Source organism: Schistocerca serialis, chromosome 3 (genome assembly GCF_023864345.2).
Source record: "Schistocerca serialis cubense isolate TAMUIC-IGC-003099 chromosome 3, iqSchSeri2.2, whole genome shotgun sequence".
Lineage (NCBI taxonomy): Eukaryota > Metazoa > Arthropoda > Insecta > Orthoptera > Acrididae > Schistocerca > Schistocerca serialis.
The window spans coordinates 347,558,033-347,574,734 of NC_064640.1; the positions used below are offsets into that span (position 1 = coordinate 347,558,033).

The 16,702-nt window shown below is 44.1% G+C and overlaps 1 protein-coding gene across 5 annotated transcripts in view; it reads right to left on the reverse strand.

Moving 5' to 3' along the window:
- The window catches only part of LOC126470158 (protein O-linked-mannose beta-1,2-N-acetylglucosaminyltransferase 1-like), a 2,280,325-nt gene that overhangs the window by 1,755,276 nt on the left and 508,347 nt on the right, over nt 1-16,702 (reverse strand). For all 5 annotated transcript variants that reach the window (XM_050097778.1, XM_050097779.1, XM_050097777.1 and 2 more), the window contains one exon: nt 14,560-14,609. The gene's annotated coding sequence lies outside the window, so the exon portion shown is untranslated. The remainder of the gene's footprint in view (nt 1-14,559; nt 14,610-16,702) is intronic.

Here is a 16,702-nt window from a genome sequence, read left to right on the forward strand (position 1 = left end):
GCGTATAGGGTCTCCTTCCATGCAGCACACAGGAAATTAGACGTCTGGTGGTTATCGTGACCAAAATTCAACGGACTTGGTATTCAGTCATCGGATACTCCGCAAGCCACAGTACGGTTCCTGATGGTGGGTGCATTGTACCACTGCTATTCATTTCCTTTCCTGTTCTACCCGCAAATAGATCGATGAGAAAACGACTGTCTATACGTCTCCGTATGAGCCCTAATGTTTCTCGAAAAGAACGTCGCCTTCCCTCCAGTGATTCCCATTTGAGCTCCCGAAGCATCCCCATAACACGTGTTGTTCGAATCTACCGATAGCAAAGCCGGCCGCGGTGGTCTCGCGGTTCTAGGCGCGCAGTCCGGAACCGCGCGACTGCTACGGTCGCAGGTTCGAATCCTGCCTCGGGCATGGATGTGTGTGATGTCCTTAGTTTAGTTAGGTTTAAGTAGTTCTAAGTTATAGGGGACTGATGACCACAGCTGTTAAAGTCCCATAGTTCTCAGAGCAATTTTTGACAGCAAATCTAGCAGCCCGTCTCTGAATGGCTTCGGATCTTCCTTCAGTCCGATTTGGTATGGATTCCAAACACTCGAGCAGTACTCAAGAATAGATCGCACCAGCGCCCTGTATGCGTTCTCCTTTACAGTTGAACCATTTTTTCCTAAAATCCTCCCAATAAATCGACGTCGACCATTCGCCTTCTCTACTGCAGTTCCCACACGCCCGTTCCATCTCATATCGCTTTGCAACGTAGCGCCCAGATATTTAAAAATGGTTCAAATGGCTCTGAGCACTATGCTACTTAACTTCTGAGGTCATCAGTCCCCTAGAACTTAGAACTACTTAAACCTAACTAACCTAAGGACATCACACACATCCATGCCCGAGGCATGATTCGACCGTAGCGGTCGCGCGGTTCCAGACTGAAGCGCCTAGAACCGCTAGGCCACAACGGCCGGCCCCAGATATTTAAACGACTTGCCTGTGTCAAGCAGGAAACTAGTAATTCTGTACCCAACATTACAGGTTTAATCTTGCTACTCATCCGTATTAACTTACATTTTTCCACATTTAGGGATAGGTGCCATACATCACACCAACTAAAAGTTTTATCCAAGTCGTCTTGTATCTTCCTAGTCATTCAAGTTTGACACTGTACCGCACACCAAAGAAAACAACGGCAGACTGCTGCTTACTCCGTCCGCCAAATCATTTAGGTATATAGAGAACAACAGCGGTCCTATAACACTTCCCTGGGGCACTCCTGACGATACCCTTGTGTCTGATGAACACTCGCCGTGAGGACAACAGACTGGGTTCTATTATTTACGAAGTCTTCAAGCCACCCGCACATTTGTGAACTTATTCAGTATGCCCGTACCTTCGTGAACACCATGCAATAGAGCACCGTTTCAAATGCTTTCTGGAGATCTAGAAATCTGGAATCCTCCTGTTGCCAGCCGGGGTGGCCGACGCTACAGTCTGAAACCGCGCGACTGCTACGGTCGCAGGTTCGAATCCTGCTTCGGGCATGGATGTGTGTGATGTCCTTAGGTTAGTTAGGTTTAAGTAGTTCTAAGTTCTAGGGGACTGATGACCTCAGATGTTACGTCCCGTAGGGCTCTGAGCCATTTTGAACCTTAATTCGAGTCTAGTGCGTTAATCAAAATGTCACATCTCTCGATAACAGACACAGCTACGACATATTCTTAAATCGACTTCGCATATTTCCTACCACAAAATATCCTGCCGAGCATTTCGTATCCCCTCTTGAATTTTTACACGCTTTGACAGAATTCATATTGGACGGTATACGGGTGTACGCTGTTCGGTTTTTAATACGCACGATTTCCTCTTTATTTTCAGAAAAAGAAAAATGTTTTACCTTCTCGAATGCAGAATCTTGCACACTTCAGAAATGCAGCATGCCACCGCATTCAAGTGCTTTATTACGAAATCAACTAAGGCAAATCTGTCAAAATAAACCAGTCCCACTTCCTCCGAAGCGGGCATCTCTGTCTCTCCCCCTGAAACCTCCTCCCCTCCCCCCCACCTCTCTCTCTTTCCCTCTCTCTATCTATATCTCTCTCTGTGAGTGTGTGTGTGTGTGTGTGTGTGTGTGTGTGTTGTTTTATGGTACTGGTGGAGGCTGACGTATCACATTCTGAGAAATGGGGATTCCCTCGTGATTTCGGTCACAACGTGTGTGGCTGACTGCTACAGACCTAAGAGGCGGGTATGCGCATGGCGGCGTGGCGTAGCGCGTCGCGTCACCGGCCTAAGTTGTGACAATCAATAACTCATCAGGCTCCTCACACTGCCCCAAGTTCTCGCCACTCTGCGGAGGTCAGAAGCCAGCCACAGTCCCCAGCCCCCCTCCGCTTAAAGCCTTAAACCCTCCGCTATTTCAATATCAGCTCCGCTGCCACGCTGTGTGTCTATTGCACATCTGCAGGACTGTCGAGTCGACCCTTCTGAGACCCCGGCAGAACAAGTGTGAAGAGCAAAACAAGGCGATTAATGGTTTAGTCACTCAAATGCCGACATTAAATATGGGTTATTATACCTCGTTTTACGCGCAGTGGTCCTTAAGCTGTATAGGTCTTTGCTGTGGCAGATTAACGTGTCAGCACTAAGTTCTGTATGTCCCACAGACAGCAATTCATCGGCTAGACATAGTCTGTTGTGCTCACGGAACCCGTGCTGTTTCGTGCGGTTTGGCCGCTATAGTTAGCGTTCTCTTTCGTGCATTAATTATACACTCTTAATATTGGCACGTCTTAACCAGAATCAAGCCCACATACGAAAGCAGTGTCGTCAATAAAGTACAACATTTGTTTTTGAAGACATATTTGTTACTAACACCAACGTACAGCCAGAACTAAACTGAACTCCTGGACGGGGAGAGCATCTATTTCTAGGAACATAAAATATTCCAGTATATAAAGCCATTAAAATATATGATATTGCGAGAACCTTACAGAACTGAGAAATACTGAATGACAATCAGTTGCATGGTTTAACTGCCAACCAGTGACACTAGCTCCAAGCCACGCCACACTGCATTCAGCACAGCTCGCCGCAATATTCTTACAATAACGTGTACGTCTCCACCTTAAATAGCTCCGGCCAGATACCGTTGGAAACTTGAGGGTACTAACTGACTCCCTGGCAAGGAGACCACACGGCAACTGGGGTTCTGTATTATTTTTTTAAATTTATGGTAAGTGAAACTCGTAACTCAAATATCAGTCAACGAAAGCTGTTCGATGTAACTCTAAAAAATTCTCAAAAACGTCGACTTTGAAGTTTGTCAACGACATTTTATACGCTGAGGATGGTCGTTTTCTCTCGACAAACAGCGTTTCTTTGTGGTAGTGTGTTCGCCTGGGGCGTGAGTTGCGTGGGTTCGGGTCCAAGTGGAGTAAAATTACTAATCAATGATGCATGCTCTTCAAATATTTTCGTGAAGCGTCAAATACAGAAAGATATGAAAAAAATTGATTTGTAATTTATTTTAATTCAGACAATTCTGATTAACAATCTTTCATAAGAGATCCCTGAAAAGAACTTATGTCGGCATTTAAAACTGAATTATATGTGCTGTTTGTAATTACAAATAAGAAAACGTTTTCTGTATTGAAATGACTATTAAATGTGTTAATTAGTATATACAGGGTGATCAGGAACAGTATGAAAGCTTGTGGTGGTGTTACAGGGTACACTGTGCTGAGGAATGATTTTTCGAAGAAAAAAAAAAGTATGATGCGTTGCCCCGTTCACGAGTTAATTAGCACTGAAGATGCCAATCAGGCCGTTGCGCACGGTAAATTCAAATGGCCCGCCATATACGCTCAGTGTCACTTGTTCTAACAGCATAGCCAGCAGGTGATAATGCACGAGACTGCACTGACTTTAATTAGGGTTCGATCCTGCCTACGGTACTATGTCCAACATTTCGATTGTTTGGTCTTAGGAAACAAACGAAGTATCCATTTAGCACGCCGTCTCCAGCGGCCCGCTTGATTTTGCTTGCGCAATGGCCTGATTGTCTAACTTCAGTGCTAATTAACTCAGAAACGGCCCAACGTAACGAATTTTTTCGTCACACTTATTTCTCAGTACAGCCCATCCTCCAATAGCGGTACAAGCTTTTCGGCCTGTATCTGACCGCACTATAGACTATGTGATCTAAGCTATCCGGACACCCTAAAAACATACGTTTTTCATTGTGCTGCCACCTACTGCCAGGTACTCTATATCAGCGACTTCATTAGTCTCATCAGCCACCGTGAGAGAGCAGAATGGGGCACTCCGCGGAACTCACGGACTTCGAACGTGGTCAGGTGATTGGCTGTCACTTGTGTCATGCGGTCTGTAAGCGAGATTTCCACACTCCTAAGCATCCCTAGGTTCACTGTTTCCGATGTGACAGTGAAGTACACGTACAGCACAAAAGCGTACAGGCCGACCTCGTCTGTTGACTGACAGAAGCCGCCGACAGTTTCTTTGTTTTTGTTTGTTGTAAGGACTGTGGACCAAACTGCTGAGGTCATTGGTCCCTAGGCTTACGTACTACTTAATCTAACTTAAAGTAGCTAATGCTAAGGACAACACCCACACACCCATGCCCGAGGGAGGACTCGAACCTCCGACGGGGGGAACCGCGCGAACCGTGACAAGACGCCCGAGACCGCACAGCTACCCGCGCCAGCCCACAGTTGAAGAGGGTCGTAATGTGTAATAGACCATCACGCAGGAATTCCAAACTGCATCAGGGTCCACTGCAAGTACTTTGACAGTTAGGCGGGAGGTGAGAAAACTTGGATTTCATGGTCATGCGGCTGTCCATGAGCCTCACATCATGACGGTGAATGCCAAATGACGCCTCGCTTGGTGTAAGGAGCGTAAATATTGGACGATTGAACAGTGGAAAAACGTTGTGTGGAGTAACGAATCTCGGTACACAATGTGGCGATCCGATGGCAAGGTGTCGGTATGGCGAATGTTCGGTGAACGACATCTGCCAGCGTGTGAAGTGCAAACAGTAAAATTCGGAAGCAGTGGTGTTATGGGATGGTCGTGTTTTTCATGGAGGGGGCTTGCACCCCTTGTTGTTTTGCGTAGCGCTATTACAGCACAGGCCTACATTGATTTTTTAAGCACCTTCTTGCTTCCCACTGTTGAACAGCGATTGCATCTTTCAACACGATCGAACACCTGTTCATAACGCACAGCCTGTGGCGCAGTGATTATACGACAATAGCATGCCTGTAATCGACTGGCCTGCACAGAGTCCTGATCTGAATCCTTTGGGATGTTTTGGAACGCTGACTTCGTGCAAGGGCTCTCCGATCGACATCTATTTATCTCCTCAGTGCAGCACTCCGTGAAGAATAGGCTGCTATTCCACAAGAAAACTTCCAGCACCTGATTGAACGTATGCCTGCGAGAGTGGAAGCTGTCATCAACGGTAAGGGTGGGCAACACCACATAGAACTCCAGCATTACCTATGGAGAGTGCTACGAACTTGTAAGTGATTTCCAGCCAGGTGTCCGGATACCCCCTGATCACATAGTATATTTGATCACATAGTATATTTGACACATAGTATATTTTTAAATGGCTAAGGTATTCGAAACAAACGGAAAGACACAAAGAAAATGTATGTCCTAAACTAAACTCGATATAGCGTTTACCAGTCTCGAGCGCTACCGACTATATGTTCCGACTATATGTTCCAGCTTCCCGGAAATGCTCGTAGAACATGTATTTTTGTTTCTAAATATCACTTCACCAGGTACCTCCCTCCCCCCCCCTTCCCCCACCAAGGCTAGTTCGGCAACATTTTTTCACACAAGTGACTTATCATTTGCGTATCTCCTTCTTTCCCATTCTCTCGTACATTTTCATCCGTGTCAGGTTTCGCAACTAATTGTGAAACGCGCTGTATCCAAATCTTGCACTTGGGCGCTCCCTTCATCTTGGCACCCCAAAATCCGCTACTGATTGTGATATGTCGTGTATGGAAATCTTACAGTCGTGGATCATCTGGCGTCCCTCTCAGCTTGGCCCCCCAAACGGCGGTTTGTATCGTTTGCCCCCAGCCCCCCCCCCCCCCCCAACCCACATTCTAAGCGAGCACACTTCCACCTAGCCATGCTGATTATCGAAACACGTATTTTAGCGTATTAAACATAGTCAGAAAACTTCAGAGTTGATTTTCTTGAGAATCTCAGATAGCTGCATCCCACTGCTTTGAATGAGTGATTACAAGAATCCGACTGTCGTGAAGTCTCCCTGTGAGCGATCACTGATCTGGTAATCACACACTATCCGACTTTTAGGTTTATTTTTCCCAGTACCCTACCAATAAACCGAAGTCTGCCCCGTCCTTACCTCTGATAAAAGCTGTGTGATCATTCAGTTTTGTATCTCCAGGTATTATGGCACTCAGGTGTATCTGTGTGCTGACCGATTTCAGTTGTGGCTCTTGGTATTGTAAACATAGGATAGTATTTCTCTATGTTTTCTGAAGTGTACAGTTTCATTTTTCTCAACATGTAGAGCCAGTTGCCAATTTTTGAATCACTTTAAAATTTTTTCAAGATCTGCTTGGGTATTTGTACAGCATTTTTCAGCTGATACTGCATTATAGACAAAAGTATTATCTGCAGAAAGTCTGAGGTTACTGTTGATATTGTCTGCCAGTTCACTAATGTACAATGCGGACAGCCAAGGGTTAGAATACAATTCGCTGAGTCGCGCTTGAAGTAGCTTCCACATCAGTCGATGAATCAACATCCAAAATAACGTATAGCGTTTATCCTACCAAGAAATTCTCAATCCAGTCACTTGTTTCGTTTGATAACTCATACGACTGCAGTTTTATTAAACGTCTGTGTGGTACTAAGTCAGATGCTGCTCCGAAGACAAGACATACTGCATCTATCTGAATGCCTGATGCAGTCCTTTCAGCATGTCACGTGAGGAAAGCGCGAGTTGTCCGATGCTTTCGGAATCGGTAATGGTTAGCAGGGAAGAGGGCATTCTACTTGATATACCGATTTACGTTTGAGCTCAGAATATGTTGTAAGATCCTACAAAAGATGGATGTCAGTGACGTCGTACGTGGTTTTGTGTATCATTCTTGTTACTCTTCTTGTAGATTCCTGAAACTTGTATTTTCCTGCAACCGAGTATGGTTATACGGGTGATATATGGTTTATTATTATTATTAAAATGGGCTAATTCATCTGCAAATACTGTGCAGTATTTGTCATTGATTTCATCAGTTCCTGGAACCTTGTTTAATTTTAGCGATTTCAATTGTTTCTCAACACTAGTGACACCAGTATCTGGGTCACTCATCTTGGCAGGGAACAGAGAACTAATCTGAGACAGTACTTCCGTATCTTCGTCTGCAAAAAAACATTTCAAAACGGAGTTCACCATTACATTTGATTTTTTTTTAACTTCATTTTCAGTTCCTGTGGCATCCAGGAGTGGCTGGATACTAAATTCGGTGACACTGCCAGCCTGTACATACGATCAAACTTTCTTCGAGTTTTGGTAGAGGTCTTTTGAAAAAAAAAATTCTTCTACTCTAGTCATTAACAGCTTCACTCGTAGATCTTTTGAGAACCAAACGCATTTCATTCAGAAATTATGTCCCTAAAACACTTCGATTTGGTTTATATCTATTGTTCAGTACTCGCTGTTACTTTAGAAATTTCTTTGGAACGATTGTATACCCTGGAAGGTTCTGGCCATCATAAAGTGTTGTACTAGATATACCGGGCGTCTCTTCTATGAGTTTTCAGGAGTATTTTCTCTGATTTTTCGGCAAATATTTGCAGTTTCGTTTTTGAAATGTGCAGCTGGAGTCAGCCCAAAGAAATGCTGCTCATCGCGGCTTCGGTTCGAAGCACATTATCGATGCAAAACGTCGCTTTGTTTCCCGTTGGAAACAAAACGACTTTTAAAGCTCAGTTTTACGTAACTGTTCGATTGAGCGGTCCCAAATTAATCTAGTACGATATTTGTTTCATCGATAGGTATTAACAGGGGATGTAAGACACGAAGAAGAACCAGTGTTCCAGCAACGATTGAGCAGCTATGTTGCATAATGGTAGCAGTCAGCGCCAGTACGGTGCTGTCGTTGCTGGGGTACTCGCTGTTCTTCCTATTTTCTGCCCCTGTTAATACATATCGATAAAGCGAATATCACACTAGAATAATTTGGCACATCTCTATCGAACTAACAACTAAAATTCCGCTTTAAAAACGTTTTTATTAGTAACGGGCAACGAACCGACGCTTTTCGTCGGCACTTGGCGTCGCATGAAGAACGTGACGAGCAGTATTTGTTTGGACTGGCTCCAGCTACTATGAAAACGAAATTCCAAATAGTTGCCAGAACGACAGAGAAAATGCGTCTGATGACTCTTAGGAGGGACACCCTGCATACCTGTCCTTTGCATTGGCAATTGCGGTATTACTCTAAACTGGAGCCACAGTTCCTCTACATGTTCCTGTCCAGAGCTAAATGTGTTTATTCCTTCGTTTAGATATGGCACTAATATCACTTTATCTAGTTTGCTGAACATATAAATCTTTGTACTTGTTTTAGTCGCCTTTTGAACTTTAGTAGTCACTGTTGCTACAGCTGTCTGATGCTCACTGGAGCAGTCTATTGTGGACGTCCTCGAAGGCGTCAGGTATACTTGCTGCCATTAGGTCTTACATAATTCCGTTGTGAGAGGATTTCCGAACTATCTGTGCAACAGAATTTTCAGAAGAAGCATATAGTATATATAGTATATATGTGTTGTCACATCCACCACTATCAAAACTGTGATTTGCCTAGTTAATTGTTGGATGACCAAAAACTCGTCCATTGAGGGCAGTATGATTGAAGAACGTACGTATCAGCTAGACGACAGTTTCCCTGAAACTGTCCGTTTCATTTGGGAGAGGATGGGAAAGGGGATGGGGCGATTCTGGTGGTCGACACAAGGATCTTCGATACTGAGTCCTGCCCAAATTATTTCACGTGTACCTTCAGTATCTAACTCGGTGTACTTTTTTCGTTGCCTACCTCCACCAATACGTCATTCATATTTACAATTAGGCTAGCCTTCCGATACACATTTAGATTTACTCGAAAAATGCCATTGCTGTAGAATTCTGAATGTAGCCTGTTCTCCGTACTAATGTTACGTGAGTTGAGCTACTTTTTGGAGGCGTTTCAAAATCCAGGACTTCGATGCGAATGCAAAAGCAGCTGATCATTAGAATGATCCCAAGAAGCACAAACAATTAAAAATACTGCAACAGTTTCGTGAAATTCCTCCAAAAACAGGCAACGGGTTGATACATTTTTTGTATTCTTTCCCCGCCGCTTGTGGCGTTTGAGCGAAAAGGAACGGTATTTTGTAGTTACATTACACGAATAATTACACAAGAATAAATGAGATGCAAAAAGAATAGTTCCTTTGGTCTGCGTCATAAATCTTGCAACAAATTGAGTGTACACTCGGACGGTGGAAATCCCGTGGCTACCTAGATCAACCTGTGGCAAAGTGGCCGCGCTGTGAGTAAGCCCGCAGCGATTACAGCGTCCGGTCATTTGCTTAAAATAAATGCGGAGCCCAGCTGATAGCTGACACGACAGCCCGTGGCGATAAGGCCGCCGCAGTTACCAGCCACATCTCGCTGACCTCCCACAGCTGACAGCACGACCCATCCCTGGAACATATGAGCTCCACGCATAGCTTCTTTTACTGCAAAATCGTAAAAGAATATCCCTTCTGGCTTGCTCCACTGCAACCATCGGTCAAACAATCCTCTTTTACGGTCAGCTGTAACTTTCAACGGCAGAGTATACCCCATTCACAATGTCACAGGAATTCTCTTACTGTGACGCCTTTTCCTTGACGAACGTTTTATATTGTTTTAGAGATGTTGTTGCCCTCATACGGATTTCTTTTTGTGGAGAGAGATGAAGCGTTTGGTGGACGAGACACCCACAGACATGCAAGAAGAACTCCTTGCCCGTTCGGCTGATGCCGCAGCCATTATAGATGAGACCCCTGGTTGTTTTGGGCGTGTTAGACAATAATTAACACGCAGATGTCAGTTGTTCATTAATGCAAAAAATGGTTCAAATGGCTCTGAGCACTATGGGACTTAACTTCTGAGATCATCAGTCCCCTTAAACCTAACTAACCTAAGGACATCACACAACACCCAGTCATCACGAGGCAGAAAAAACCCTGACCCCGCCGGGAATCGAACCCGGGAACCCGGGCGTGGGAAGCGAGTGCGCTACCGCACGACCACGAGCTGCGGACTCAGGCGCTGCAGTCATGGGCTGTGCGGCTGGTCCCGGCGGAGGTTCGAGCCCTCCCTCGGGCATGGGTGTGTGTGTTTGTCCTTAGGATAATTTAGGTTAAATAGTGTGTAAGCTTAGGGACTGATAACCTTAGCAGTTAAGTCCCATAAGATTTCAAACACTTTTGAACAGTTTTTGAGCGTTTCTTATTCACGTTAGTTACAGTTTAATGGAAACAGCAACGGTTCGTGACGCCTTCGCTTTGCACTACATGAAATGTATTCGCAGTTGCGAAGATGGACAACCATCAACTGTATAACGGAATGGCGACAGTGAAAATGTTTGCTGGACCGGGACTCAAACCCGATTTTCCCGCTAATCGCGAGCGGTCGCCTTACCATTAGGTTATCCGAGCACGAATTACGGCCAGACCCAAACTCCCATCTGCCATCAACCATGTCTACAACTTACATTCGAACATTCATTATGGGTATTGATGTACAGGGAAGACAATTCAATTGAAAGTCGCTCGCTCGGTGTCGGCTGATAAGCACGATATTTTAGTGGCTGTGTTGCTTAGAAGTACGATGAAAGCTCCTTCAGACATGCATGCATCATTGCATCGTATCGATCCCTTTGTTGATACTTTTCACTTCTGAGGCTCCTCTCCTCTATCCGCAAGACCGGTTGTTCAACTTCGATGTAGTAGGGCACGTTTTGAACGTGAATTTCATTTCATATCCCTCTCTGTCTGTCTGTCTGTCTCTGTCTCACACACAACACACACACACACACACACACACACACACACACACACACACACACACATACGATGACAGATTTTCAATGATATTTACTCTGCAGTTTTTATAGAATAAGACGAAGGTGATATACTGAATGTGGCTTCCTCCTATGCCGTTAACATCACGGCATAAATTTCCTTTCCCTGCATCTCCAAGTAACAAATCCAGATCGAAATTCACACAGATATCGTTGAATACTAGTACTGCCATTTGTTAACCAAAACACTCAAGACCAGTTTGCACCTACATGTGTCAATGTTCTCAAGAATAGTAAAAAAAAAAATAGTTAGAAACTATTTCGGAAACAGGATAATTAAATATCCAGGGCATTCATAATTCCAGTTACACTTCCAAAATGCGGTAGGAAGAGAACCACTACTCAGAATGACGTCACATTTGAACTTCATATAATTCATGCAAGGGAAAACGACGTGGAACAAACAACTTGATCGAAAGTTTTAGCAGTAGATGGCGTTGTAAGCATCTTATCGTAAATTGGGTCGCCTAGAAATGATAGATGAATCACTTACGACGGCTATGGTTTGAGTTGCCCATTACACCATCTGTACTGTGCAATGTGCATGACTGCCCAAGTTCGGCAGCCAACAGTTGTGGCACTGTTAGTTAGGAAAGCTCATCCTCCACAGCAAGGTCGTATAACATCGGATGGGAAAAATCGGTTTTTATTTGCCCTGGAGCCGCATAAAAAGAAAAATAGCATCGGTTTCTCATTGTCGTGAGACTGGAGCAAGACATGTTCCACAACATATCGGAGTGTCTCGGGGGTCACATTCAGAATACGCGCGATGTGTTTCTTCAATTCAGCTTCGTTCATAGCACCGAACACAACATTTTTCAGATAACTACACAGATATCCCCATAGCTAGAAGACACACGGATTAAGATCATATGATCTGGACAGTCAAGCTGTAGGGAAACGACGGCTGACAATCCTAGCATTTTCGAAATGCCTCTGCAGCAGCTGCTTCACTGGCTGTGCGATATGCGGAGGAGCGCCATCTCGTATAAAAATGATCCTACACGCACATTCACGCTGTTGGAGGGTCGGAAATACGTTGGTGCGCAAAAGACTCTCTTAGCGTTTACCAGTGACGGTACAGATAAAAGCACCTGCAGGACTCATCTCCTCGAAACAATACGGCCCAACGATAAACGATACCGTCAACCCCCACCACACAGTCACCTTTGCAGAATGAAGTGGTACCAGTTGATTTGTGTTGCCCACATTCTGCGGTTCTGCGTACTGACATGTCCTTGGAGATGGAAATGGGCTTCGTCTATCCACTGAATGTTCCATGGCCAATCATTGCCCACTTCCATGCGAGCAAGAAATTGCAGAGTGACGTTTGTCTTGGTGGCAGGTCAACAGGATGCAACTCCTGAACGTGGGTGGTTTTGCATGGATGGCAATGCAGAACGTTTCGTAGGATTTTATGCATCGTGCTCGCAGGCATGTCCAACATTCTGGCAATTTCCTGCGCATTGGACGTTTGCACACCATCTACATCTACATCTACATTTATACTCCGCAAGCCACTCAACGGTGTGTGGCGGAGGGCATTTTACGTGCCACTGTCGTTACCTCCCTTTCCTATTCCAGTCGCTTATGGTTCGCGGGAAGAACGACTGCCGGAAAGCCTCCGTGCGCGCTCGAATCTCTCTCTAATTTTACATTCGTGATCTCCTCGGGAGGTATAAGTAGGGGGAAGCAATATATTCGATACCTCATCCAGAAACGCACCCTCTCGAAACCTGAACAGCAAGCTACACCGCGATGCAGAGCGCCTCTCTTGCAGAGTCTGCCACTTGAGTTTGCTAAACATCTCCGTAACGCTATCACGCTTACCAAATAACCCTATGACGAAACGCGCCGCTCTTCTTTGGATCTTCTCTATCTCCTCTGTCAACCCGACCTGGTACGGATCCCCCCACTGATGAGAAATACTCAAGTATAGGTCGAACGAGTGATTTGTAAGCCACCTCCTTTGTTGAGGGACTACATTTTCTAAGGACTCTCTCAATGAACCTCAACCTGGCACCCGCCTTACCAGCTCCTGCAATGCTTTGGCCACATCTTTGATAGACATCGGATCAACTACTTTCCTCCCTCTGCGACATTGCACTTCAAAAGAACCTACCCTTTCAAATGTTGTAATCATTTTCCTCTATACTCTTAGCAAGCATCGGCCCAACACCTTTTTCATACACTTGAGAGCCGAAACATTCTGCAGGGTTATTGGCGCACAGCCACCGTTCTTCTTACAAGCAGCGCGCGATCCTTCATGGAGAGTCATATTGGGCGGCTTGGAAGCAAATTGAGGAACAGCCGTGCGCGCTCGTCTGTTGGTGTGCGTACTCTGACGCTTATAGCGCCATCCATTGGACAAAATTTCGTTAATTATCTTTCATGACGTTTCTACTTGCGTCAATAATATTCTGCTCAAATTTGTCGTCATTCTGAGCAGTGGCCCTCTTTCTACAGCGTTGTGAAAATGAAACTTTAGTTATGAGCACCCTGTACTTTTTGAACGGTTTTCAATACCACCGTTCTGTAAGAAGGAATTCTGAAAGTCGTTAATGGATAATATAAAAAGACTGAGAACTCACAGTAGCAAAACATTTTTTTGTAAAAATACATATCATTTCACTGATCCAAAGTAATGAGTCATATATCCCTTTGTCTTGTGAAAATTTTTATGTTAACCCATTTAAGGTAATTGGGTCTCAGAGTAGTGGTACAGTCATGCAATTTGGGTAGCGAATGTGTTATACAACATTCTTAGCCACATGACTGCTTTTGTAGCCGTATCTTTTAAAGAAAGTTGGAAAATTTGTCAACAAATCGTATGATCTGCAAACCATTTTCTTCCCAGAGGGACAGCATAAAGGTATTTTGAGGTTCTTTGATTTTTATGTACCGGTATGCTTAGAAGTAAGGTGATAAGCAGTTCATATATGCATTCTCTTGACTTTTGAGTTATAATTATTTTACGAGGTTCAAGTTACGGGCTGTACCTATCAATTTACAAACCATACTTAGTGATATTTCTTTAAATGCAGTTTTAAATTCGCAGTGCACATAGTCGTAATGGTAAATGACGAGCAGTAATGCAAATCTCTAGAACAGGTCCTTGCGCCACTCTTGACAATTAGGAGTGTTATTTCTAATTTTTAAATTTCTGGCACTATTTCGGTGTAGAAAGCTCAGATACATTACAAGTCTGCAACTCTGACAGTTTTTTTCCGGATTTCTTATCTCTTAGTGATTTTAAATGTCAATATACAGAAAAGTTTCCGGGAACTGCTCTGAATAAGATTCTTTTATACTCGCGATGAGTAGTCGACTAATTTTCGTTTAAAATTGAAAAGAATTTTAAATATTAGTTGTTACTTACTTCAACGGTGAATATCCGTCACGGAAAACTATGATACCGCTGCCGTCTGTCTGAAACAAAAGAAATTAAATAATTTTTAAAGGTAGAATTCATAAAAAATCCTCTTACTATACACTATCTGACCAAAACTATCCGAACATCCCAACGTAATGCGAAACTGACCACTAGAAATCGTGAGAGTCAAACTTGCCAGTTTAAAAAAAGATACGGAATACTGTGTTGCCAGTACAGAAGTAAGAGCAGAAAGGGTCGACCAGGTGAACTGAGTGACTTTGAATGTATGTGTCTCAAGTAACAAATCCGTCAGGACACTTCAAACCCTTCTTCTAAAGCTGCCCCAGTCGACTGTTGGTGATGTGGTAATGAAGAGAAAACGCAAAGCAACAGCCAAAGATGAACCAAGACTAGGTATTTAGTATCCAGAGGTGTTTCGGAATTCCCGCCTGTCCCGAATATCGATAGGCAGAACACGCAAGAGATGCTCGGGCTACGGACGACAACCGTAGCTTGCGCCAAGCGAGGCGCAGCAGTCGCAGCAAGCACGTAACGTGGCGCTGCACTCTGACGAATTTTCCCGCTAAATAACGCGGCCCGGCACTTGCTAGCCAGTCTCTCGCTAGTCTCTGCGGTCATTAGGTACGCGCCATTAAGTAGTAGAGCTCTCACCTTGCCTGATTTACGTCTGTGATTTGGATTGCTCACTGGATTGTTGTATACGCTAAAGACGACTTTGCTACGCTGTGGACTTGCTTTGGTTATCCGTTCACTTTCTGAACTCTTTTTATCTCAGGAACTGCCTGTCTCATTCCGCCGGTCTCTACGTTACTACCAGTGCTAGTTGTCATAAATTGTGTTTTACCTACTCAAAGTAGGATAGAAAAAGAAAGTCCTCGTGTACTGACGGACTGGGACTGTTGAACATTCAGAGGGATAGTTATAAAAAATTGCATGAAATCAGTAGAAGGAACCACTCCTGAGTTCAAGAGTGCTCCAGTGGTTCAGCTAGCACAATGACTGTGCGTAGGGAGGTAAAAGGAATAGAGTACAATTGTCGAGCAGCTACTCATAAGCCCCATATTTCTGTAGTCAGGGTTACGCGACGCCTGAGGTGGTGTAAGAACGACGCTATTGAACAATGAATGACTGAAAACTAGTGGTCTGTAATAATTAATAATACAATAGCCTATGGAAATCCGATGGAAGGACTTGAGTTAGACAAATATCTGGAGAACGTTATTTGCTATCATACGTAGTGCCAACAGCGAAGCACGGAGGAAATGGTGTTTTGTAGACGGGTGCTTTTCGTATTTACGACGCACTTAAGATAATTCTAAGTGGGGAAGAGCATGAACAAAGTTTACAACATTGTTTACTGCTTACGATAGAGGAACAGTTAGGAGACGATAATTGATTGTATCAGCATGTCAGTACACCCTGTCATAAAACATCATGTATAAGGCAATAGTTTGTGAATAATAACATCCCTCAAATGGACTGGCTTTCCCAGCGATCTGACTCGAACCAAATGAAACAGCTTTGGGATGATTTTGAACCTAGAAATCACTCCAGACCCCAGTGTCCAAGATCACTACATTCTCTAGTTTTGGCTCTTGAGGAAGAACGGTCTGCCATTCCTCCAGAGATTTTCAGGCACTTCATTAAAAGCGTCGCCAGCAGAGATCAACCCTTCGTAAAGACGAAGAGTTGGCACACCCTATAATAAACATCCACTCATAGGTGCTCGGATATTTTTGATCAGATAGTGTCTTGCAAATCGTTCATTATTTCTATGGTTCGTCGGACGCAAAAACACTGCTCCACGACAGCTCGTTCCACTTACTATCACTTTTAATTTAATTATAGCCACAGTAGTATGGCATTTGCTTTAAATTGCTTCGTTTACGTATAATACATTCGCTTCGGTACATTTCTTCCTTCCCTGCTGTCATTATCAAACATTTCATTTTTATGACTGCGTTATTACGCATTTCACTCTAGTCTCCTTCTTGATCCGTTTGTCAGTTTTCCTTTCTCTCCTAGTAATTACCAAAACGCGTCTCTCCATTTCTCACTCAGTAACCCTGAGGTTTCGAATAGTTTTCGCATTAAAAGTTTAATCGCAGTGCCGTAAATCAAAACTGCC